This window comes from Ascaphus truei, chromosome 6, assembly GCF_040206685.1.
Source record: "Ascaphus truei isolate aAscTru1 chromosome 6, aAscTru1.hap1, whole genome shotgun sequence".
Taxonomy (NCBI): domain Eukaryota; kingdom Metazoa; phylum Chordata; class Amphibia; order Anura; family Ascaphidae; genus Ascaphus; species Ascaphus truei.
In genome coordinates this window covers 77,534,855-77,559,347 of record NC_134488.1, presented here as the reverse complement: position 1 = coordinate 77,559,347, position 24,493 = coordinate 77,534,855, and positions in this window count along the sequence as shown.

The following is a 24,493-nucleotide window of genomic DNA, read 5'->3' as shown; positions in this document are numbered from 1 at the left end:
TCCACCTTCCTGTGGAAAAACAAGCTCACCTTGTGTGAGCAACTTCCTGCTTTTTAAAGCACTTGTTTCACTGATAGTTCAGCCCGTTTAATTAGGCTGCAGGTGTGCTTCTTTCTGTCTGAGGAGATTAACACTCTGTGAACTGGCTGCAGCGTCTCTCCATTCACTATTCCAGCCTACTGAGTTAGTGACTATGTCACATATCCCTCTCCCCAGCAAAACATTGTCCTGTGGAGCGGCCCGTGCACCATTCCCGTGCACCAGCAACTTCGTCGAAAATGTCTGACGTCGGCCTTTCCCTCCCCCTTTTTTTTTCTTGCCTTCCAATTTAGGCATTTTCTTTTTGGGGTAATTGCCAGGCCACCTGGGTCTGAAGACTGGTACCTCCCTATCTCTTTGTCTTGTGCCAGTTTCAGTTTAAGGTTGATGCTCCGCTTTGTTGCGTCTCTTCTTGACAAGGTTCCTGAGTATCCTGCTGTTTATTAGCTCTCTCTGCCAGGACTCGACGCCACGCTGTGACCTTGATCTGTAAATCCTGAAGATGCATTGTTGTCCTTGTCCTCTTGTGCTCAGAGTCTCCCTTATCCTGTAGAAGAGCATTGACCTCGGTCAGCTCATTGCATACACTTGCCAGTGACTGTTTGGCCTTCTCTTTTGGACCTTTCTTCCTCAGTGTACCTTCAGTGTTGGGTTCCACACCATTTATCTTCAGTACTTCAACTTGGTCGGGATTCCTTTTAATCCGAATTACACCCCATGGCACCTCCCTTTTACGGTCAGCAGACTCATAGGCTTGGGCCTTTCTGTCTTGACTCTTTAAATTACTCTGTTGGGAGATTTGCTGGACTATCTGTGCGGTCTTTCTCCCCTTATGATCACGGGCACACTTCCGTCTCATTCGCGGCTGTCTCTTCACAGTGGCTGCCCTCATGGCAAGGAATCCACTTTGTTTCCCCTGGGCACTGTAGTTTGATTGGATTCTTACTGTGCTAGTGCATCGCAATTTGGCCTTCGCATTCCGTGCCTTGTGGAAAGTAGACTGTAGTTCTGCAACGGTATCACGGTCATGCTTCCTGGAGTGCCTCCCTTGTTTTATCTCTACCGCCACCTTTTCCTTGGACTGCTTCAGTAACCCAAACGTCTGTCTTGGGTTTGCAAGCTTTTCCTCCAGCTTCATCTGAGAAATCTCCTGCTGGTCAGCCGTAGAGTCCAACGTAGCGTCCCGCTCAGTCTACAGAGCCTCAAGCTCCTTGACCAGGTCACACTTTTGTTTCTCCGCCATCTTGCGGCCAGCACACTCAGACTCCAGGTCCTTCCTCAGGTCTTGAAGCAGTCCTTCTGCCTTTCTTCTTTTACTCAGTGCGGCTGCTAGTTCATCTTCGTTAGAATTGAGTCGCGATTCTACGTCTCCTAGCAGACTCAGAGCAAGGCTTAAATCTGTCTCTCTTTCTTTATTCTGGACCTGCAGCTGCTGGTGCTCCTCCCGGACCTTGTCTAGCTCCAGCTGTAGCCGGGCCCCCTCATTGGTCGTGTAGTCCAGCCGCTTGTGGATATCAGCCATCTCGGTTTCATGGTGCAACATCAGGCAAGCCACCTGTCGGACGGTCACCTTCTCCCGCTCGGCGAGCTGTATCTTGCGCTCAGCAACCTGCGTTTGCAGCTCTTCAATCTGATGCTGCCAGTCCCCTCTCAGGGCCTTCACCTCTTCCCGGTGCTTACTCTGGGTTTGCATCAACATACTCAGCTCTGTGTTTAGACTGTGGCCCTCCTGACGTGAGAGCTCCAGCTCTGTTTTGAGCGTGCTAGCTTCTTGGTGAGAAACTTCTAAGTCTTTGATGAAGTTTTGCACATCTCTCTGGGACATCTGATAGCATAGTCTCCAGTCAGGACTTGTTCTCTCTGATTCCATGTTAGCAATTGCGGTGTTGGCCTTATTCAAACTTGTCGTCAGCTCCTCCAACTCACTCCGCAAGAGTTGCTCTGTTTTCTTTAAAGCCGCATACTCTTGTATAGCTGGGAGTATACACCTCTGTACCTCTGCATTAGCTTCTCGCTCCCTATTCAATTGTTTCTGCAAGACATCATCATCACGCTGGGCAGTTTGGAGTGCAGAAATTAAGGCCTCTTTTCCCTGGATCAAGGATTCAGCTTCCCTTTGCTCCTCCTTTTCCTTTGCCACCGTTCCTGTGACAATTCTGCCGGTCACTCCGGTCTGCAGCACATCTCGGCGCCTTTCTGACGCATGTCCTGACAGCGCAGGTTCAAGTGGCTTGGTCACTTCCCCTGTGATTTGAGGAACAGTTTTCTTTTTCTTCTTTCTTTTTGCTTTATTAGCTCCAGAGATATCAGTGGTACTGGGCACACGCTCACTGGTATCAGCTTCCACATCTTGCTTGAACTTTTGCAGCTGTTTGTCTTTGAAAATTTTGGGGCACACATCTTCCATGTGACCTACTTTATGACAGGCCCAGCATACTAAATTCATCTGTGGGTATGGCTCTCCTCCAGGGGCCACATACGAGTCGTCATCATCATCCTCATCGTATGGTCTGAAGGGACACTGTTTTGTATGGTTATGTACATTGCAAAACTGAAACATGACGGCGGCCATTTTAAAACCCCGGATTTTTTTTTTTTTTTTTTTTTTTCACACCCGACGAGGCAGACTTTGCACAACACATGTAAGTTGTACGAGCTTTACAATCTTTGAACCTTCTGGGTTCTTCTTAGGGCAACTTCTTTGCAAAAATCCATTTTCACTTTCTTTTTTACCAGACAGGGCAAACTTTACCTCACAGCACTTGCTAGCTGCAAATTCACTCACTTCAGCAAAAGGCATTAGCTTTACACAGCAATCCTTTCATACCCGACGGGGCAAAATTTACACTCAGCGCTTGCTAGCTGTAACTTCCATGCTTCAGCAAAAAATCATTTTTTTTTTCCGCTTGAGTTCAGTGTCTCAACACATCTTCATCTACTGACCCCCAGAGGCGTAGCATCCCACCGCTGCCACCACCTGTGGCAGGACGGCCTCGTGGCGGGGTCAGTAAGACGCTAGACACGGTGGGAAACGTTCAACTATAGTGGTTTATTAGCCACAACCAAAATAAATACGGGTGCACTGTCCCTTTAAGAAACTACTTTCTTGCAAATTAAAGCCTAGTCCCGTTAGGGACACTAACTCACTTCTTGAGCCCTTACTAACAGGACAGCCAGCTAATCTGGTCATGCCCAAAACATGCTACACAAACGATAACCAATAAGCATAATAAGAATAAAGTCTTATCTGTTTCAGCTCCAAACAGCAAACAGGAACACGGTTCCGGGGAGCAGGCTGTGTCCAGCCTCGCAGCAATGTTTATCTTTATCCTGGGTTGGGGTCCCAGCTGGTCCCAGCAGCAAAGCTCCTCGCAGGACTGGGGACCAGAGCAGCAGCAGCTGTTACGGCTTCCAAGCCGGGAGAGTTCTCTCCACCTTCCTGTGGAAAAACAAGCTCACCTTGTGTGAGCAACTTCCTGCTTTTTAAAGCACTTGTTTCACTGATAGTTCAGCCCGTTTAATTAGGCTGCAGGTGTGCTTCTTTCTGTCTGAGGAGATTAACACTCTGTGAACTGGCTGCAGCGTCTCTCCATTCACTATTCCAGCCTACTGAGTTAGTGACTGTCACATATCCCTCTCCCCAGCAAAACATTGTCCTGTGGAGCGGCCCGTGCACCATTCCCGTGCACCAGCAACTTCGTCGAAAATGTCTGACGTCGGCCTTTCCCTCCCCCTTTTTTTTTCTTGCCTTCCAATTTAGGCATTTTCTTTTTGGGGTAATTGCCAGGCCACCTGGGTCTGAAGACTGGTACCTCCCTATCTCTTTGTCTTGTGCCAGTTTCAGTTTAAGGTTGATGCTCCGCTTTGTTGCGTCTCTTCTTGACAAGGTTCCTGAGTATCCTGCTGTTTATTAGCTCTCTCTGCCAGGACTCGACGCCATGCTGTGACCTTGATCTGTAAATCCTGAAGATGCATTGTTGTCCTTGTCCTCTTGTGCTCAGAGTCTCCCTTATCCTGTAGAAGAGCATTGACCTCGGTCAGCTCATTGCATACACTTGCCAGTGACTGTTTGGCCTTCTCTTTTGGACCTTTCTTCCTCAGTGTACCTTCAGTGTTGGGTTCCACACCATTTATCTTCAGTACTTCAACTTGGTCGGGATTCCTTTTAATCCGAATTACACCCCATGGCACCTCCCTTTTACGGTCAGCAGACTCATAGGCTTGGGCCTTTCTGTCTTGACTCTTTAAATTACTCTGTTGGGAGATTTGCTGGACTATCTGTGCGGTCTTTCTCCCCTTATGATCACGGGCACACTTCCGTCTCATTCGCGGCTGTCTCTTCACAGTGGCTGCCCTCATGGCAAGGAATCCACTTTGTTTCCCCTGGGCACTGTAGTTTGATTGGATTCTTACTGTGCTAGTGCATCGCAATTTGGCCTTCGCATTCCGTGCCTTGTGGAAAGTAGACTGTAGTTCTGCAACGGTATCATGGTCATGCTTCCTGGAGTGCCTCCCTTGTTTTATCTCTACCGCCACCTTTTCCTTGGACTGCTTCAGTAACCCAAACGTCTGTCTTGGGTTTGCAAGCTTTTCCTCCAGCTTCATCTGAGAAATCTCCTGCTGGTCAGCCGTAGAGTCCAACGTAGCGTCCCGCTCAGTCTACAGAGCCTCAAGCTCCTTGACCAGGTCACACTTTTGTTTCTCCGCCATCTTGCGGCCAGCACACTCAGACTCCAGGTCCTTCCTCAGGTCTTGAAGCAGTCCTTCTGCCTTTCTTCTTTTACTCAGTGCGGCTGCTAGTTCATCTTCGTTAGAATTGAGTCGCGATTCTACGTCTCCTAGCAGACTCAGAGCAAGGCTTAAATCTGTCTCTCTTTCTTTATTCTGGACCTGCAGCTGCTGGTGCTCCTCCCGGACCTTGTCTAGCTCCAGCTTTAGCCGGGCCCCCTCATTGGTCGTGTAGTCCAGCCGCTTGTGGATATCAGCCATCTCGGTTTCATGGTGCAACATCAGGCAAGCCACCTGTCGGACGGTCACCTTCTCCCGCTCGGCGAGCTGTATCTTGCGCTCAGCAACCTGCGTTTGCAGCTCTTCAATCTGATGCTGCCAGTCCCCTCTCAGGGCCTTCACCTCTTCCCGGTGCTTACTCTGGGTTTGCATCAACATACCCAGCTCTGTGTTTAGACTGTGGCCCTCCTGACGTGAGAGCTCCAGCTCTGTTTTGAGCGTGCTAGCTTCTTGGTGAGAAACTTCTAAGTCTTTGATGAAGTTTTGCACATCTCTCTGGGACATCTGATAGCATAGTCTCCAGTCAGGACTTGTTCTCTCTGATTCCATGTTAGCAATTGCGGTGTTGGCCTTATTCAAACTTGTCGTCAGCTCCTCCAACTCACTCCGCAAGAGTTGCTCTGTTTTCTTTAAAGCCGCATACTCTTGTATAGCTGGGAGTATACACCTCTGTACCTCTGCATTAGCTTCTCGCTCCCTATTCAATTGTTTCTGCAAGACATCATCATCACGCTGGGCAGTTTGGAGTGCAGAAATTAAGGCCTCTTTTCCCTGGATCAAGGATTCAGCTTCCCTTTGCTCCTCCTTTTCCTTTGCCACCGTTCCTGTGACAATTCTGCCGGTCACTCCGGTCTGCAGCACATCTCGGCGCCTTTCTGACGCATGTCCTGACAGCGCAGGTTCAAGTGGCTTGGTCACTTCCCCTGTGATTTGAGGAACAGTTTTCTTTTTCTTCTTTCTTTTTGCTTTATTAGCTCCAGAGATATCAGTGGTACTGGGCACACGCTCACTGGTATCAGCTTCCACATCTTGCTTGAACTTTTGCAGCTGTTTGTCTTTGAAAATTTTGGGGCACACATCTTCCATGTGACCTACTTTATGACAGGCCCAGCATACTAAATTCATCTGTGGGTATGGCTCTCCTCCAGGGGCCACATACGAGTCGTCATCATCATCCTTATCGTATGGTCTGAAGGGACACTGTTTTGTATGGTTATGTACATTGCAAAACTGAAACATGACGGCGGCCATTTTAAAACCCCGGATTTTTGTTTGTTTTTTTTTTTTTCACACCCGACGAGGCAGACTTTGCACAACACATGTAAGTTGTACGAGCTTTACAATCTTTGAACCTTCTGGGTTCTCCTTAGGGCAACTTCTTTGCAAAAATCCATTTTCACTTTCTTTTTTACCAGACAGGGCAAACTTTACCTCACAGCACTTGCTAGCTGCAAATTCACTCACTTCAGCAAAAGGCATTAGCTTTACACAGCAATCCTTTCATACCCGACGGGGCAAAATTTACACTCAGCGCTTGCTAGCTGTAACTTCCATGCTTCAGCAAAAAATCATTTTTTTTTTCCGCTTGAGTTCAGTGTCTCAACACATCTTCATCTACTGACCCCCAGAGGCGTAGCATCCCACCGCTGCCACCACCTGTGGCAGGACGGCCTCGTGGCGGGGTCAGTAAGACGCTAGACACGGTGGGAAACGTTCAACTATAGTGGTTTATTAGCCACAACCAAAATAAATACGGGTGCACTGTCCCTTTAAGAAACTACTTTCTTGCAAATTAAAGCCTAGTCCCGTTAGGGACACTAACTCACTTCTTGAGCCCTTACTAACAGGACAGCCAGCTAATCTGGTCATGCCCAAAACATGCTACACAAACGATAACCAATAAGCATAATAAGAATAAAGTCTTATCTGTTTCAGCTCCAAACAGCAAACAGGAACACGGTTCCGGGGAGCAGGCTGTGTCCAGCCTCGCAGCAATGTTTATCTTTATCCTGGGTTGGGGTCCCAGCTGGTCCCAGCAGCAAAGCTCCTCGCAGGACTGAGGACCAGAGCAGCAGCAGCTGCTACGGCTTCCAAGCCGGGAGAGTTCTCTCCACCTTCCTGTGGAAAAACAAGCTCACCTTGTGTGAGCAACTTCCCGCTTTTTAAAGCACTTGTTTCACTGATAGTTCAGCACCTGTTTAATTAGGCTGCAGGTGTGCTTCTTTCTGTCTGAGGAGATTAACACTCTATGAACTGGCTGCAGCGTCTCTCCATTCACTATTCCAGCCTACTGAGTTAGTGACTCTGTCACAGTGTGTATTGGTTTCACCCACCCCAGTCAGTCAGTCACCTCCGCCCCAGTCAGTTACCCACCCCCGCCCCAGTCAGTCACCCACCCCCGCCCCAGTCAGTCACCCCCCCCAGTCAGTCGGTCACCCCCGCCCCAGTCAGTCGGTCACCCCCGCCCCAGTCAGTCGGTCACCCCCGCCCCAGTCAGTCGGTCACCCCCGCCCCAGTCAGTCGGTCACCCCCGCCCCAGTCAGTCGGTCACCCCTGCCCCAGTCAGTCGGTCACCCCGCCCCAGTCAGTCGGTCACACCCGCCCCAGTCAGTCGGTCACCCCCGCCCCAGTCAGTCGGTCACCCCCGCCCCAGTCAGTCGGTCACCCCCGCCCCAGTCAGTCGGTCACCCCCGCCCCAGTCAGTCAGTCACCCCCGCCCCGGTCAGTCACCCCCGCACCGGTCAGTCACCCCCGCCCCAGTCAGTCACCCCCGCACCAGTCAGTCACCCCACCAGTCAGTCACCCCGCCAGTCAGTCACCCTGCCAGTCAGTCACCCAGCCAGTCACCCACCCACCCAGCCAGTCACCCACCCACCCAGTCACCCACCCAGCCAGTCAGTCACCCAACCAGCCAGTCAGTCACCCACCCAGCCAGTCAGTCACCCACCCACCCAGCCAGTCAGTCACCCACCCAGCCAGTCAGTCACCCACCCAGCCAGTGAGTCACCCACCCAGTCACCCAGCCAGTCAGTCAGTCACCCACCCAGCCAGTCACCCACCCAGCCAGTCAGTCACCCACCCAGCCAGTCAGTCACCCACCCAGCCAGCCACCCACCCAGCCAGTCACCCAGCCAGTCAGTCAGTCACCCAGCCAGTCAGTCAGTCACCCAGCCAGTCAGTCACCCACCCAGCCAGTCAGTCACCCAGCCAGTCACCCAGCCAGTCAGTCACCCAGCCAGCCAGTCAGTCACCCAGCCAGCCAGTCAGTCACCCAGCCAGCCAGTCAGTCACCCAGCCAGCCAGCCAGTCACCCAGCCAGTCAGTCAGTCACCCAGCCAGCCAGTCGCCCAGCCAGCCAGTCGCCCAGCCAGCCAGTCACCCAGCCAGCCAGTCACCCAGCCAGCCAGTCACCCAGTCAGCCAGTCACCCAGCCATTCAGTCACCCAGCCAGTCAGTCATCCAGCCAGTCAGTCAGTCACCCAGCCAGCCAGTCACTCAGCCAGCCAGTCACCCACCCTCTCTCTCTCTGTGTGTATCACCCACCCTCTGTTTGTCACCCACAGTTTCCCCCTCTGTGTCTCCCCCCTCTGTATCTCCACACACTCTCTCTCTCCCCCCCACACTCACTCTCTCCCCCCCCCCCACACTCACTCTCTCTTCCTCCACACTCACTCTCTCCCCCCCACACTCACTCTCTCTCCACCACACTCACTCTCTCTCCCCCCCACACTCACTCTCTCTCCCCCCACACTCACTCTCTCCCCCCCCCCACACTCACTCTCTCTCCCCCCACACTCACTCTCTCTCCCCCCAAACTCACTCTCTCTCCCCCCCAAACTCACTCTCTCCCCCAACACTCACTCTCTCCCCCCCATACTCTCTCTCCCCCCCACACCCTCTCTCTCCCCCCCACACTCTCTCTATTTGTTTTTAATTGGTTTATTAAAAAAATTATTATGGTGCAAATAATACAATTATTCAATAACTGAAGGAATTAAGTCACACTACTCAAAGGTAACTTGAATACATCAGTAAAGTTTACTTACTGGCTGAAGTTCACAAAATTGAGGAATTTTAGAATTTCACAAACATTTCAGTCAATAACATTTGCAGCAATCCGCCAAGCTTTAAGGATTCATTGTGCTTCTGTAAATTCTAGTGAGAAAAATGGCCTCTTCAGCAAAATCTCTTAAAATGTGTTATTGCATATACCATAAATAGGCACAGACGCACACAAAAATATACAATTATACTGCTGGAGCAGTGGTGTGATGGTCTATATGGATGTGAATTGTAATCTACTGAGGTGCCTAAGGCAAACAGTTTCCAGGCAGCTAGTACTTTTAATTGCAATTCTGAGCATCAATTATCCCCAGGGTGACTGTCAATATGTCTGTAATAATATCTATAAACATCAAGATAAAGGGCGAGGAAGTACACCTTATGGAGAGATAACTATACAGGTCTCGCTTCAGCAATCAGCATGCGGTTGATGATGATGATGATTGATTACTGACTGACTTGACACAGTGTCAATGAGAAGGATCCTGATACAAAAAAACTGGACTCAGATTAGGGAAAAAAACTAAATCCATTAATCGTACTGATTTCTCCAATGAAGACATTTAATTTCTTCCTACTATACTTTTTAGGGAAAAGGGAGACCAAAAAGCGCACCAGCACAAACGGAGCAGGAAGAAACCAGGACCAAAAAATGATTAAAAGGGCACTTTAATGTGGCAAAAGACCCATCCAATGCATTTCGAACGTCGCAGCGTTCTTTTTCAAAACGACGTTCGAAATGCATTGGATGGGTCTTTTGCCACATTAAAGTGCCCTTTTAATCATTTTTTGGTCCTGGTTTCTTCCTGCTCCGTTTGTGCTGGTGCGCTTTTTGGTCTCCCTTTTCCCTGTATTGCATTGTGTAGCTGCACAGCCTGCCTGCCTGCCCTACCAGGATGTGAGTATTTGCATATTTTTCAGGGGAACCTGCCAATGAGACTGATGGTGAGTGGGTTGCACCACACACCACCTGTCTTCAGGAGGATAGTACCCATTATATGACACAATAGGTACTATATCAATTGTTAGTACCCTGGTACAGTGGTCTGGCTTATTATCATTTTGAGATATACCTGCATTTGAGCGCTTCAGCTATTTTCCATATTACTATACTTTTTAGACAAACCGAATTCCTCTAACACATAGTTTGAATTAATTTGTCGATCATCTCCCTATGGGATGAATATGATCTCAGTCCTATCCCAAACTTTTTTACAGTTATACCAACATCAGAAACTCATATGAAACAATGGGAAGAGGATTTAGGGGAAGCTTTGTATTGAAAGGAATAGGAGGAGATCTGGGAATCCAGCAGAAAACGATCTATCAATAAACTAATCAAAGAAAATAGCTATCAGCTCCTGTTTAGATGATACCTAACTCCAGAGAAACTAAATAAAATGTACACTCATCCCCCTATGTTTTAGAGGGTGCTATTAAATTGGTAATACTGTATGTTACATATATGGTGGAATTGTAAAGACATTTGTGAACTATGGTCATGAATATATTGTATTGTATTGTATTGTATGTCTTTATTTATATAGCGCCATTAATGTACATAGCGCTTCACAGTAGTAATACATGTGGTAATCAAATAAATAACAGATAATATAAATAACAGATCATGGGAATAAGTGCTTTAGACATAAAAGTAACATTAAGGAAGAGGAGTTCCTATATGCTATTATTAACCGAGATGGGCGAACCAGTCCAAATCCGTTTTCCAGATTTTCCCATTCAAAATACGTTCCGCTGTGTAAAATCTCCAGGCGGATTGTTACAGTTTCAATCCGTGCAGATTAATCCAAACCGCCATGTGATATAATGGTGGATTTTAACAATCCAGCCACGGATTCTGCAATCTGCTGACAGATTTTAAGAATCCAATCGGTGGATTGCTCAATCCGCGGATGGATCATCGGTGTAAAAAAATAAATCCGCAAACGGCAAATCACCATTTTTCACACTGATCCGCAGAAATCCGCTGACCAAAGGAACCAGCCGATCCGAGGCAAATCTAAATACGCAAAAAAATTGCCCATCTCTAATTATTAACAAGATTTTAGGACTTAAACGTGAGTCCGGATTCCTGGGTTTCTTTATGAAATAGATCGGTTCAAGGAATCTTCAAATCTGAAGGCAAACTCATAACCCATTTATTTTCTACAATAAGATGCATGAATACGGTTAAATAGAAACAGTCTATCCAAGAGGTATTGACAATTGAAAATAACATGTGAAAAATAAGGTACATTTAAAAAACGAACTGTTTTGTTTGCATGATCCTATACACAATTTTACCGGAACTGCAGATATGGAAATCAGTAGGTAAAATTCAGAGTCAGCCTCAGTAATGGAATCAAGGCTTATACAATACAATAAGTAACCTCATTTGTCAACTTTCTTTTGTGGAAGCTACCCTTGTATCCTACAGTATATGTACTTTTTCCGGTTTATAACTTAGACAAAGATAAGTCTCTTTAATATGTTTTGAGAACCATATGTATCCTGCTCTCCCCCATTTTGTTCCTTGTTATTCCCTTTTTTTTCACCCCACTCCCTCTTCTGTTTCATGTTAAACTGACAAATCCATTAATAAAGAAACAAAGTTGAAAAAACAAACAGGCTTCACGCTTCTAAGGTCCAAATCCTCAAATGGGTACTAAGGTTTAGCCCGCTTTTACTCGCATTCATGTGAGAGTAAAGATGTGCTAAAGCTTAGCACCCTTTTGGGGATCTTTGTAAGGACATACGTGCTATGACTGCATTGTTCTGTGCAGGCCTTCAGTGGACAGCTATGCTTGCTGAAACACTTGACTTACTCTGCTTATAAGAAGCCACCTGTTCCTCAACTCTGGGCTTCACAACAGCTTTGCTAGCTGAAGTAGGTCATGTTGCTAACCCCGGTGCAGTACCTGTACCTAGTATTTCCTGAACTCTTGTATTCCTGGTTCCTGACTTCAGCTTGCTCTTGACTTCTCTCTACCTGCCCTGACTTCGGATCCATTCTTCTGTTTGCTCCTGCCCTGACTTTGGATCCACTCTGCTGTTTGCTCCTGCCCTGTTCATTGGTCTGTTTGACTATTCTCCTGCCTGCCACCTTTACTGACTTCAGTTCGCCTGTCTATTCCTTCTGCCTGTTCCCATCTGGAATCTCCACGGACGTTTGCTTCACGGATACAGATTCCTGCTCCAGCTATCTGCTACAAACTATGGTTAATCTGCACTTCAGACTCTCCCTGTGGATTTCCCCCCTTTAGACCTGATAATCTGGGCCTAAGTGTGCAAGGGCACTGGGCACCTGACACCTGCCTAGCCATGTTATTCCCCTTGCTTCTTTTACCCAAGGCACAAATGCCCAGTCAATACCAATATAAAGTGTGAGTTCTGAGGAGGAGAAGGAGGAGAATTCTGAACAATAATGCAGGCTGGCATGGTCCAGCACCACTTGTAATACTACCTTTCTGATTCCCCCAGTACTGAAAAGAGAAATGGGTGATAAAATGGCTCTAGCAGCAATTATGTTCATATTCACAATATTGTAACTTGGCGAACACATTTGCATATACTGTACATTTTTGTGAGTAGATATGCAAAGTTCTTTGAACATTTGTAAAAGATTGGTTCTGCATCTCAGGAGCACATTATAATACAAAATATTTAACAACGTTCAACTCTGATGCATTTGACATTTAAAAGCATTGCTGTAAATCACAATTGAGAAGAAGACGAATGGAGAACATATATAAAGCAATATAAAAAAGGAGAAAATACTAATAGGTACTATCTTACATTTACATTGCCACTTGCCAAGGCTTATACATATAGATAAATCAGTTTAATGCAGATGTTTTGGAAAAGTATTGCATGACATTATTATGACATTATCACTTTATATCAAATGTTTCCAGCAAATGCAAGACTACTACAAGCAAAAAAATAATTTGTTCAGATACATACCTCTCCTGATATAATTGAAGCAATTGGCTTTAAAGGCATCCTTAGAAACATTTGGATTTGTTTCTTATTTGATTCATTGAGTTGTCTTAATATTCTGTGAACCAACAGAGTTGGTAAGATATTCTATACAAGTGTTTTCGTTCAAAGATAAGGATGCCTTCTTGCTGCATACCCTTATTCTCTCCCATATTGATAACTGTGACATTCTTTTATCTGGCCTCCAGTCCCTGCCCCAAATCTCTCTCTTCCCTAGAATCCATTACAAATTATACTGCTCATATTATCGCCTGCTCTTCTCAACACATGTATCTACAGGTACTTCTGATCAGAAATCTCTCTAATAATCTCTGTTTAAACTACTAAATGGGCCTCCTTTCTTTTAAGTCCCTTCACTCGTCTGCATCTCCATATATCTCAACTCTGATTCCTTGTTATACCCATACTCCCCTGTTATGCTTGAACCAAGGATGTTTCATCTCTGTACTTTTAACCTACATATACAGCTCTAAGACATCTTAAACCATTTTCACTTATCAATCCCTACCTATGCAATTCTCGTCAAGCACCTTCAAAGCCCTGCTAAAAATTCCATTTTCAAAGCCCAGCTAAAAATTCAGTTCTTAAAAAAAGTATCTCATTAAACTATCTATGTGTACTGAATATTACTGACTCCAGATGCCTTTGACCTCCCTGACTGCACTTTTACGCCTACTGTTGCCGATGACATTGTTGTTATATTCATTTTAAAGTTAAAAAAAAAGAATGAATCACTCAAAACTTCACATGGAATGACCACACGCAGATTACTGCATACGTTTAAATAGATATACTGTAGATGTGTGTATGTGTGCGCATGCGTATGTTTGAAAAAGTATAGGACAGACTTTTCAATCAACCACCTACTGTGCTTTGCCTTTCAAAGATGCAAATGCCAGAGGGTCTGTTACCATTACATTGGACAAGCAATTTTCACTGGATCTGTGGCCAACAACGTCTAGACAACTTTTAGATGGATGATTAATGAGACAAAGGCAAAAGTCAGCACAGAGTCAATGATTGCTGCTTATTATAATTCATTATATGAGCAAAAGAGTCAGGTACAGTATGAAAAAAATGTGTTTAAAACATAAAATTATATTGCATTTTATAAATGTAATACAGAATTTCTAGAGCCATGGAAATATAAGGTGAATAAGGGCTCCTAAGATTGGCAGGACTAAATGCATAAAATGAAATCACAAATGATAGGATGATATTGATTGGCACTGCAACAGGAAACAACAATTTCTGATAATTCTGGGAAATGCATCAGCCTTGAGAACAAATATTTGATCTAAGAACTACAGTAATCAAGCATAGCTGTAATAATAATTTACAGGCATGTAGGAAGTATCTTAAATAGTTGACCCATTTAGTTGCAGAGGCAATAAATTGAAGTTATTTGGAATCATCTAAAAAAATGAAAAGGTGCTGGCTGTGAGTCACGCTCGAATAGGCGATACATGGCATTTAAGTCAATGGCAGATACAGATTCCAGTTTGATGACTCCGGCCAATGTGTCATAGAACCAACAAGGCCCAGTGCAGTTGATGTGTAAAAAAAAAAAGTGAATAACTGAACTGGGTAGAATTCCTTTTGTTAACACAATTATCAATTGTAAAGCTATTTTTTTTTAAATAGACTACGTTTAATTACACATGACCTTGCTTTGATTTTATTTCATTCCAAATCCATGCAAACAAATGTCTAAATAGAGTGTTATATTGGAACAGTATATATGTTCTAAATTAAACATGTTGGGTAATAACAAAAGTTTACTTTATGTGACGACTCAGGAGATTCCTTCCTTTCCTTGTCCCTCTCTCCCATCTCATGTCACCCTTTCTACTCCTTGCCACTCCTCTCCTTCCCCTTCTACCTCTCTCCCTTTGCCGCAGCGCGTTCCCCGCAGGTCCCGCATACCCACGCGCTCCCTTAACCCTTGCCTTGATCCTCCCCGCTCCCTCTCCCCGGGGTAGCTCCTTTACCTTCCCCTGTGGTGCCTTCCATCCCGTTGCCTCCTCCTCGCATGGTGCCCGCGGCATGGCGTTCCACGCGCCTGGTGACGTGTCCGGTGCATGCACTCCCTCAGCCCATGGAGGACGCGCGTGCATGCTCCTCCCTGCCTCTGCTTGCCATTGCGCGGGCACAGGGCTCACTTGCGTTCCCCTCCTCTTGGCTCCATCCCCCTCCTGTGGTCTTCCCCTGCTCCGTGCGTTCCGCGTCTGTGTTGCAACCTGTGCGTGCGCATCCCCAGCTTACATGGGGCGCGCGCACAGACGCTTCTTATCAGGTTCCCTCTGTCTCTGCCTCCATAGCTGTACAGGCTATTCCCCTGACTGCCCCTTCTGTCTCCTCCTCTTCTTCCCCTGACCTATCTCCAGCTTCTCACTCAGAAGCTTGTGTGAAGAGCTCCCAGGCATTTGGTAAGGAATCAGCTTTATTCTTTCTTTATTTGTTATATTTTGCTATGGATCTGTGGGGGAGTATACTGTGAGTATACTGTGGGTTTTTAGAGGTTTTGGGTGCTTTTTCAGGTTTAAAAACCGTTTTTGGTTTTCACCCAGAGGCTGCAGTGATTCAACCCAGCAAAGCTACACTGTCACCTCACCTCACCCACCCCTGGTTGTTTCTTTTTCTTCTAATTTCACCTTAATTTAAGCCTGATTTCTTTTTGTCATTTGCATTTTTGGGAGCTATGTGTCTAACTTTAAGACCTTCATTACTGTGGTGTGGTTTCTTGAAGAGAGAGAGTTAAATAATGAGGGGAGAAAAGAGAAGATTACAGCAGGTTTTAAAAAGCTGTTTTTCTTCCCCTCCCTGTGCAGAGATAGTTAATTGGTTCTTAAAGGGACAGTTTCCTCTCTGTATCTCTCTCCCTAAGCACTATTTCCTCCCCTTACTTAGAGGCTTATTTTATCATGCCCGGGGGGAATAGGACTAGTGCAGCAACGGGGGCAACATCTGGACATCGGACCCCAAAAACTGGGGCCAATAGGATCAATAACCACAGCCCTAGGCCTCGTACATCCAGTGCCCTGGCCACACCTCCCCCGGCTCCTGTTGTCAATTTAACCCCTGCAGTCCCAGTTCCAACATGGGCACAGGTGGCAGCTGCAGGCGTTGACCCCAGCAACAACAACGCTGGGGCCACGCCCGGTGTGAGCAGGAAGCTTGAGGTGAGGTGCCCAATGTCACCTGGCCTCAACATGGAGATCTATGTGAGGGCTGTGGCAGACATTGTGGGTCCCTCTGCTGTGGTGGTGGCCAGCAAGATGTATGGGAGGGCCATTTTCTTCCTCCGTACGTTGGCTGCCACCTACACCCTGGTGCAGAAAGGCATCAGTGTAGGGGGGACCTACATCCCCATAGAGCCCATGGAGGGGTTAGGCACAAAAATCATCCTGTCCAATGTGCCCCCCTTCATCCCAGACAGCCTCATGCACCCACGCCTGCAAGCCCTGGGAGATATTAAATCTCCAATAACAAAAATTCCACTGGGCTGCAGGGATAGAGCGCTGAGGCATGTGCTCTCATTTAGGCGGCAGGTACAGCTGCTGCTGCCGGGGAGCACAAAATCTGTGGAGGGGTCCTTTTGGGTGCCCTATGAGGGCATTCAATACACTGTGTTCTATGGCACGGAGGGGGTTAGGTGTTATTTGTGCAAGGAACTGGGGCACACTCGTAGGAGTTGCCCCAAAGGGAATAGAAATCCCACTTCAGCTCCTGCACCCGCCCCTCCCTCTGCCAAGACACCCGATGCCGCTGTGCCCACCACAGCGGGGCCCTGGAGGGCCCAGGTCCCTCCAGGGACCGCATGAGATGTCGCTGTCCCATCCCGAACAGTGACATCTGTACCTCTCCCCAAAGAACAGAGGGAGAAGGAAAAACCCTCGAGGGCCCAGGTCCCCTCTGGGACCGCAGGAGATGTCGCTGTCCCATCTCGAACAGTGACGTCTGCGCCCACCACAGCGGGGCCCTCGGGGGCCAAGGCCCCCCTGGGACCGCAGGAGATGTCGCTGTCCCATCTCGAACAGTGACATCTGCGCCCACCACAGAGGGGTCCTCGGGGGCCCAGGTCATGATCTGCACCCGTCCCCGGAGAGAGGGTGAGGGGGTCGCCCTGGAGCGGCCACCCTCTGTCACTGTCCCCCCCCGGGAGGAGACACACTGTACCGTTGCGCCCACCGTGGCGGAGCCCTCAGGGGCCCAGGTCCCCCCTGGGACCGCAGGAGATGTCGCTGCCCCATCTCGGGCGGTGACGTCTGCACTTCTCCCCAGGAAAAAGAGGGAGAAAAAAAGAGCACACTGAAGAAGTCACCCTCTGTTGTCGCTGTCTCCCCCCAGGAGCACCCTACCCCGAATGTAAGCACCGTACAGGGTGCGGGGAAGCGGTGGGAGGCTCCAGCTGAGGAGGTGGCGGTACCCTTTTTTGGGGAATGAATCCCCAGGAAGAGGAAAGCAAAAACTAAGAACAAGAGGGTGATTGAGGAGGGCGAGGAGGGTGAACCGTATTACGTTCACCCTCAGAAGTCACCGAAGCGGAATGCAACATCAATTCCGCACAGGGTGGCCCTGTCTGGCCCACAGGTTAGGATTAGCCAGTGTAAGCCGGACCCCATAAATATGCAGTCCCCCCCCTCGAAGATCTGGAGGGAATGCAGGAGGAGATACCCGGCGTCCCTGGGGTGGAAGATCAAAGTGCTCAACAACATGAGGCTTTGCTCCTAGAAATGGACGTTGGGGAGCCTTCCAACACCCCTCCCAGTTGGAGAACATCCCCCGGGGACTTGTGTTTTGGTGAATCTGCCGCGCGGGACACAGTTGTCTTCGGGGACTCGGAGGTCGGCCAGGATCCCCCTCTGGCTGTGCCGCCTTCGGGTGGCACACCTGAGGCTGAGCCCCTGTTTGTGTCACCGGAAGAAGGGGATGGGCTAGGGCTGACCCCCGTGGTTGGGGGTTTGGAGGATGGAGCGGAGGAGGCGGGTGTGGGTGTTTTAGCGAGTACTTCATTTTGCATCTGGGAGATGCCAGATGTGAGCTCTCCTGGTGAGGAGTTTTGGTCAGGCACTTTGTTGGAGGAGACTGCTGGGCTGGACCCTCCCTATGAGGTACTTGCTGAAAAGTGCCCTCCCATGCTTAATGCGAACGCCCGTGGCATCCCGTTTGTTCGCATGGTGGTAAAGGAGACCAGGAGGGCACTGTGTGCCTTGTTGGCCCCCGAGGACACTAGGGAGACCGCTACCTCCGCCATACCGCCACCAGCTACCCCTGAACATCCCACCCCGGGGTTGGATGTGGAGGATATAGTGGACCTCCTCGTGGAAACACAGAGGAGGGGACCCACTTTAAGGCCGAGAAAGCCCCCGCAGAGAAGGGCGGGGTCTTCAGTTTTTCAGTCAAGAGGAGCTCGGGGAGTTGGGGCTCAGTGAGGAGTCCTCTGGCACCGTGGAGGCGGTGGACACTTTGACCCCCATTATCCCTGCCCAGGAGCTAGATGGTTTCCTGGAGGATAACCTCTGCAAACACGGAACCACGAAGGTGCAGTTGGCCCTTGGAAGGTGGAAGGATGCTTCGGTCATTCTCCACTCTCTCTTAGTATACATCGGGGCTAACCACAAGGCCAAAATCTCTGGGCCTATCCATCTTCATGTCCTGAAATTTCATAAATTGATACGAGACCACATAAAGGCTTCTCGGGGTGTAGCTCCCTGAGCGCCTGTGGAAAGCAAAACTCCTGATTACCAATGGCTTTGAGCATCGGTACACTTAACGTGAATGGCTGTAAGGATGGGTTTAGCAGGTTCCAGGTACTCTCATTTTTACAGAAGGGAAAGTATTCTGTGAGTTTCCTGCAGGAAACCCATACCACTCCAGAGGCTGAAGCCAGCTGGCATCTGGAGTGGCGAGGCAAGGTCTTCTTCAGCCACCTCACTTCGTCATCTAGTGGGGTGGTGACACTGTTCTCTGAGTCCTTTCAACCAGAGCTACTGCTTGCCAAAACTGTTGTTCCAGGTCGCCTGTTGCATCTCAGGGTCCGGCACGAGGACTACACGTTTAATTTCTTGAACGTGTATGCTCCTGCCACGGGACCCCTGAGAAGGCAGTTCTTCGTCAGAATGGCTGAATACCTGGAGACAGTGGACGTGGACGAACACGTGGTGTTCGGAGGTGATTTCAACTGCACCCTCAAGGCTCTGAAAGACCGGAATGGCCCTGAGCCACACCCGTGTTCTGCGTCGGCCTTGCGGGAGGTCATCACCCGCTACTCCATGGTAGACGTCTGGCGAGAACAACATCCCGAGGCATCCCAAGGCACCCATGTTAGGGTGTTTAGGGGTGAACGGATGTCCTGGTCCCGGATTGACAGGCTGTATATATCCAGCCACAGCCTGTCGCAAACCCAGTCCAGTACCATTAGGCTGGCGCCGTTTTCGGACCACAATTGTGCGTTCATGACAGTGGCGCTACTACCAGCAGCGCCCTTGGCCGCCTATTGGCACTTCAACAATACGTTGCTGGAAGACAAGGGGTTTGCAACGTCGGTTAGAGACTTTTGGATGGCCTGGAGAGGTTGCAGATCAGACTTTGCCACGTTAGAGCAGTGGTGGGACGTGGGCAAGGTTCATCTGCGCCTCGTTTGTCAGGAGTACACCAAAGGTGCCAGCAGGCGGCGCAATGCTGAGATCGGGGCCCTTAGGGAAGAGGTGCTCAATCTCGAGAAGCGGCTGTCTGTGGCAGGAGACCAATACCTGCAGTGTGCGTACGTGGAGAGGAAGTGCGCTCTCCGGGACTTGGAAGATCGGAGAGCTCGGGGGGCGTATGTGCGATCCCGCATCCACTTCCTTCGGGAGATGGGTCGCGGGTCATGCCTCTTCTATGCGCTGGGGAAACCGTAAACATATCACCTGCTTGCTAGCAGAAGACAGTACCGCTCTGACTGACCCGGAGAGCATCCGGGACAGAGCCCAGAGATTCTACGTAGACCTTTTCTCTCCGGAGTCCATCCAGCCAGACACATGCAGGGTCTTATGGGAGGGGCTTCCCACGGTCGGCGAGGGTGGAAGGGAGCGGCTTGAGTTACCTTTGACTCTGGCCGAGCTCTCTGAAGCCCTCAGTCTCATGTCCCGCGGAAAAACGCCGGGGCTAGACGGGCTGACTGTGGAGTTCTTCCGGTTTTTCTGGGAGATGCTGGGACCTGATTTCACCGAGGTCCTGGCAGAAGCCTTGGAGACCGGTGAGATGCCCCTTTCGTGTCGGCGGGCAATACTGTCTTTGCTGCCGAAGAAGGGGGATCTCCGCCAGATCTCTAACTGGCGACCGGTCTCACTGCTAAGCACGGACTATAAGATCGTAGACAAAGCGCCGCGACCAGGAAGAAACAGGCGGTGGGGGTTGATTTCCTCGCCGAGCCCCTGCTGTATAATCCGGCAGTGGGGGCTCGGATGTTGGATTCACCCTCTATTTGCCGCCGGCTAATCCTGGCGCTTCGCCGGCCGATCAGTTTTAAACCAGATCAAAATAGACCCACTTCTCTCTCTACTCCTCCCCTCTCTGTCATTGGTGCACCTTCCTTTATAATCCCTGTCTGTCCACCTCTTCCTCGCTCTGCATAGTTCCTGTTTCCCTGTGTGTACCTGACCTACGCTGTGCTCCTGTGTTTACCTGCTCCTGTGTTACTTTGGATTTCCCTGGCTTTGACCCCTGCTTACCCTGGACTACTTTGCTCTCTGGTATCCCTTTGAACCCTGCTACACATACGACTCAGCTGACCTCTGGCTTCCTAGGACCTGGCTTGCCCTCTGACGACTCTACCCTCTGGATCCCTGAACATTGGCAAACGGACATGACTATTCTCACGGACACTCCCCAAGCGTTGCAAGTATACACTAACAACTCTTCCAACAGGCCCAGCAACGCTATACCACACTCCGGGCTTGCTCCCACAGCTGTGGGTGTGTGGTTTCATACCGTTCCCACCTCAGTACTGGGGTCTAGCTTGGTCTGCGAGCATACAGGCGTGACATTATGCAGAGCCCAACAATCGCAGACCCCCATGAGGTGGGTACAGTGGTGGAGATAATTATTCTTCTGGAAACCTTACAACTCGTTAGTACTCAGCTGTCCACTGTCTCCCAGCAATTAACTAATGTGGCCTTTCGAGAAATCCCTTCGCCTTCAATGCCACCTGTGGCTACTCCCTACACCAACCCTGGCCCATGGGTGCCCTCGCCAAATCGCTATGATGGGAACCCCCTCAACTGCCGCGGGTTCTTAAACCAATGTGAGGTGCAGTTTGAGATGTACCCCTCTCTGTTTCCTACTGGCCGTGCTAAGATTGCTTATATTTACGCCCTACTCACCGGAGATGCCCTTGCCTGGGCCTCCCCCCTATGAGAGCGTAGAAGCGAAGTAACGCAAGATTATACTTTATTCAGACGTGAATTTCAACTTGTGTTTGATACACCTGCATGGCACGAGACAGCTGCCTTCTCTCTCTTCCATGTTTCTCAGGGTCGAAATACAGCTGCCAAATACGCCATCGGTTTCCGTATGCTGGCCACCGAAGTCCAATGGAATGATGAGGCACTCGCAGCTGCGTAGTGGCACGGACTCTCAGATATGTTGAAAGACGATCTGGCTACTCACGCCCGACCTACGTCCCTGGAGGAACTCATCACCCTGAGCGTACGCATGGATCAGCGCACGCAAGAGCGACGACACGAGAGGCACTGTTCCCGTTCTTCACCCTCTGTTGTTTCTCACAGGTCAGTCGCTACTCCTCTCCTGGCCCTGGAGGCTTCGGAACCTATGCAGGTCGGCAGTCAACAACTCCAGGCAACAGAGAGAGCGCGGCGGCGCCAGAACAGGCTGTGTTTCTACGGTGCTTTCTCGGAACATCGTCACCAGAATTGTCCCTTGAAGCCGGGAAACGGGCACACCCAGTAAAGGTAGAGGGGCTTCTACTGGGTACTGTCTCTCCTAACCCCTCTCCTTCCAAAGCTCTCCCAAAGAAGCTGATGCTACCAGCCACACTGGAGGGTCCCAACCTTGTCGTAAAGGTCGAAGCGTTCATAGATTCCGGATCGGGCGTTAATTTCCTGGACCAGCAGTTTGCAGAGGAGAATCAAATCCCCATGGTCAGAAGGAAGAGCCCAGTTGGCCTTGAGGCCATTGACGGATGACCACTCCAGCCGGCTTTCATCATCTGGGAGTCTATTCCTTTTACCTTGACCCTGGCTGATGGTCACAAGGAGGTAATTGTCTTTGATGTTTTCCAGTCCCCTTCAGTACAGATTATATTAGGATTGCCTTGGCTTCAACTCCACAATCCGCGCATCGATTGGTCCGGTACCTTGCCCACCCAGTGGCCCTCATCCACAGATACTACGCCAGTGGATCCTCCCGTGGTTGTGCTTGCTGGTCTGGACTCCGTACCTGTCGACCGTTCGTCCCTGCCTGCCGTGTACCATGAGTACCTGGACGTGTTCAACAAGGTACAAGCAGAGGTCCTCCATCCTCATCGCCCATAAGATTGCCCGGTCGACCTCATCCCTGGGACTGTTCTGCCGAAGTCTAAGTCTTACCCATTCTCCATCCCGGAGACCGAGGCGATGACTACTTATATTCAAGAAAACCTGGAAAAAGGTTTCATCCGCAACTCCACCTCTCCTGCCGGTGCTGGGTTTTTTTTGTGAAGAAGAAGGATGGATCTCTAAGGCCTTGCATAGACTTCCGCGGACTCAATAAGATCACGGTGAAAAAAGGTATCCGCTTCCGCTCATTTTTGAACTGTTTGATCGTCTCAAAGGGGCCTCTATTTTTTCAAAACTTGACTTAAGGGGTGCCTATAATCTCATTCGCATAAGGGAGGGAGACGAGTGGAAAACAGCATTTAACACGTTCTGGACACTATCAATACCTTGTTATGCCCTTTGGGCTGTGTAACGCCCCGACCGTGTTTCAGGAATTTATGAACGACATCTTCCGTGACGTTTTGGGAACCTTTGTCATTGTCTATCTAGACGACATCCTTATTTTTACTAAAAAACTGAAGGAACACATTCAACATACCAAACTTGTGCTCTCCAGGCTGCGTTCTAAACGTCTTTACGCCAAGATGGAAAAATGTTTGTTTCACCAGGCTTCCACGGCCTTCCTAGGCTATATCATCTCCAGCCAAGGTTTCTCCATGGACCCAGAGAAGCTGAAGGCGGTTCTCGATTGGCCACTCCCTAATTCGCTCAAAGCTTCGCTAATTCTTACAGGAAGTTTATCAAAAAAAATTCTTCCATTGCCCTTCCCATCACCGCCTTGACCAAAAAGGGTGCCGAGGTCTCATCCTGGTCACCAGAGGCCATCACAGCCTTTGAGACTCTGAAGAAGGCATTCGTGACTGCCCCCATCCTGCATCATTTGGATACCTCCCTCCCCTTTACTTTGAAGGTTGACGCCTCAGACGTAGGAGCTGGCGCAGTTCTGTCCCAGAGGACTCCTCCCCAAGAGAAACTCCATCCTTGTGGTTTTTTTTCACGGAAATTTTCAGCAGCAGAAAAAAATTATGATGTCGGTAATCGTGAACTTTTGGCCATTAAGTTGGCTCTCCAGGAATGGAGACATCTTTTAGAGGGTTCCAAGGAACCAATCGCCATTCTCACTGACCACAAAAATTGTTATATATTGAGGGTGTTCGTCGCTTGGGCTTCCGCCAGGCTCGCAGGTCACTCTTCTTTTCCCGCTTCAACTACACCATCTCTTATATCCCTGGTACCAAAAATGTTAAAGCGGACACCCTGTCTCGTCAGTTTGCCTCTTAGACCGAGGCTAAAGAAATCTCAGAACCTATTCTCCCGGCCAAGTGCATAGTCTCGGCTAACAACTTTGATGTATTGGACGAAATCCACAAGGCACAAGCACATATCCCCAGCAGGTTCAGGGTACCAGAAGGACGTCTCTACACGGCTCCACGTTTCCGCCATAAAGTCTTACTTTGGGGTCATTCCTCCAGAGCAGTTGGTCATCCAGGCTTCAAGAGGACAGCTGATCTCATTATACTGACTTTTTGGTGGCCTAAGATGAATCAAGAGATTCTCAATTTTACTTCCACCTGTCCTGTTTGTGCCCAGAGTAAAACCCTCCATCATAAGCCTTCTGGACTTCTGCTACCCCTTCCCATCCCTGAACAACCCTGGAAACACATCTCGATGGACTTTATCGTTGAACTGCCAGTGTCCAAAGGGATGAACACTATTTTGGGCGTAGTTGATAGATTTTAAAAGCAGGCTCACTTTATTCCCCTCAAGGGTCTTCCCAACTTAGCCACCTTGGCGGATGTCTTCTCCAAAGAAATATTTAGGCTGCATGGCGTTCCTATTTCTATCGTCTCAGACCGGGGGTCCCAGTTCATCTCGAAATTCTGGCGAGCTTTCTCTCAAAGATTGGGTATCTCCCTCTTGTTCTCCTCGGGATATCATCCACAAACCAACGGTCAAACTGAAAGGATGAACCAAACTCTCGAACAGTATCTGAGATGCTTCATTTCCGACTCACAAGATAACTGGGTAGATCTTCTACCATGGGCTGAATTTGCCATTAATTGCTT